General features: G+C 38.6%; 1 protein-coding gene across 1 annotated transcript in view; it reads left to right on the forward strand.

The window, feature by feature from the left end:
* The window catches only part of LOC138018946 (neurexin-4-like), a 23,064-nt gene that overhangs the window by 511 nt on the left and 20,053 nt on the right, over nucleotides 1-2,500 (forward strand). The gene's annotated exons all lie outside the window — the stretch shown is intronic.

Here is a 2,500-nt window from a genome sequence, read left to right on the forward strand (position 1 = left end):
TTACATCATCGGTTTTTTCTATGAAAAAATATTGTTTTTGAATGAGAAAATTTGTTACGACTTGTTTGTTAGAGCACGTTAATGGTTACATCATCGGTTTTGTCTATGAAAAACAATTGTTTTTGAATGAGAAAATATGTTAGGACTTGAAATAGGAATTGATGCACGATGTACAATTACGGGGACTGAAAAGTGGAACCTCAGTAGTAGATCTAGTAGTATCTCGTGGTCTGCCGGTCCCTTTTATCTCAGGTTTCCTCATCGCGCTATTACACTTGATATCCAAATATGCTCGGCTATGCGTGACAATGGTCAATAATCTTACTTATCCTTATGTTTCATTAACCTGGCTAGAACGCTGCTCACTGTTTAATTGAAGAGAAAAAAATCTGTATGAAAGAGTAGCCTTTGGGTTGTTCTCAGCAAAACAGCCTCCAGCATCTCTCCTAGGTTGGACGAATATTTGCGTTTGTGAAAAGAAGTTAAAACTTCCTCTTCGTATTATCAAAGATACATTTCCTAAAATTCAAGTTTCTTTACTAAATTCTGTGCCCAAAATGGGGCTCAAAAGATGATGATTTTGTAGTGTATAATTTATACGTAAGTGAATTTACATATCGTTCAACTGTTACAGTTAAAAACGGAAAAAAACTAAATTTATCGCAAATTGTGAAAACAAGTCAGCTGAATTGGAAGCAGGAAAATGTGGTTGTACCACGCGAGTTGAAAGGACAGAGTTAAATTAACCAAGCAATAGCGGGTTATAAATGGTTTATGCAGTAGGTGAAGCTGGATCTTTGCCATTAGTGGAACAATTGGTGACATGTTTACTCGAATAAATGAATTGAAGGGGTATCCAATGGTCCCATTCAATTGCTCGAATTGCTCGCAAAAATTACATGGGTGCTCGCTTGCTCTTGCTTGCAAAATTTTTGAAAGTGCTTGCATGCTCGGATTTTCGTTAAAATGTGCTGGATTGCTCGAAATTTCAGTACTCTATATTGACCTTCAGAGCTACTATAGTAGTGGAGCTTGTCAGTCAGTCTGTGGTTAGTTTCTAGAAGTCTCCAAATAAATAATGCTTCATTGCATTAAATCTTTCCCAGTCGATCAGCGGGAAACCAGCTTGCCGATCATTGAAACCGAAGCCCAAAATGCTTGTTATACTGAATGTAACGTTATTTACATTTCATAAAAAAAACATACCTTCCATTTTAGCGCCAGATTAGGCAGAGATGGAAAACTTTAGATCGCGGGCTTTGGATCTAGTTGATTTCCTTGAGAGATTTGAGAGCTCTTGAAGTACACCCACTGACTCACGCGAAGCTACGTGACGTAATTTGGCATCAAGCAGAGAACAATTGGGCTGTAAGCTGCTGGGATTGGTTGAACCACCCTAGCTTTGCACCTATTGTTCTGTTTTGGAGGTGTCAGCCAGATTATATGCTATTACTTGGCGCAAATTCCGGCTAGCGGAAAATTTACGAACTCCTCGAAGTGCTCGCTGCTCGCCATCTATATTTTTTCAAAGTGCTCGCTGCACGCCATCTGTATTTTCTCAAGAGCTTGCTGCCCGCAAGAACAAATTGACAACTGCTCACATGCTCGCAAATGCTTGCAAAGACCATTCGATACCCCTAATTGAATGGAAAGCGTGAAGAGTGCTACTTTGAAAAAAAGAAGTTTCGTTTAGGATTTTTGCAGCTTTCTGTGTTTAACTTACCTCGGTGTGATGATTGGCTATGTTATGGGAGAAGTGGTTGGGAACTCAAGATTGAAATTGTTTTGGACGCCTCTCTTTGCCATTTCTTCATTTCGACTACGATGTTCGGGAAAGTAGTCTGCAAATTTTCTCTCCGTTTCATTTATGCAGACCTTTAGCATAATGTACACGGTATGCGATAGATGACAATTGGATAGATGCACGTAATATGGAACGTGATTATAACGGATCTTTTGGGTCCTGTGGTTTAGCCTCCGGTTAAATCAGTGAGAGGACAAATTGTGCATCGTGCGCGTGGGTTTGAAAGTTCCTGGTTGACTGTCAAATGTTGGTGCACTTCTAAGTAGACAGTTCCCTTTGTTATTGTCTCTTTTAAATGATGCAAGTGGTAGTATAGAGAAAACATTTTGTGGTTTGGCGATCACTGACTGCGGCGACAATGTTTTAACTGCGAGTTTTTGTGGTAAAGGTGAGGGTGAGTGGAATGAATTCTTTTCCTTCTGTGTAGTTTTAAGAGGCCGTCTCCCGATCATAAATAAATAAATAAATAAACAAATTAATTAATTAATTAATTAATTAATTAATCAAATAAATTAAATAAATGAATAAATAAATAAGTAGAACCTCCATTAAGGGGCCACCTAATTAGCCACCTATTAAGTGGCCAGTCTCGAAATTATTGTAGAATGATATGAAATCAAACCTCTATGAAGCTGCCACCTCTATTAAGCGCCTGCTGACCTTTTAGCCGTCCCAAAGAGAGTTCTCCTTTTGTTT

This window comes from Montipora capricornis, chromosome 10 (genome assembly GCF_036669925.1).
Source record: "Montipora capricornis isolate CH-2021 chromosome 10, ASM3666992v2, whole genome shotgun sequence".
Classification (NCBI taxonomy): domain Eukaryota; kingdom Metazoa; phylum Cnidaria; class Anthozoa; order Scleractinia; family Acroporidae; genus Montipora; species Montipora capricornis.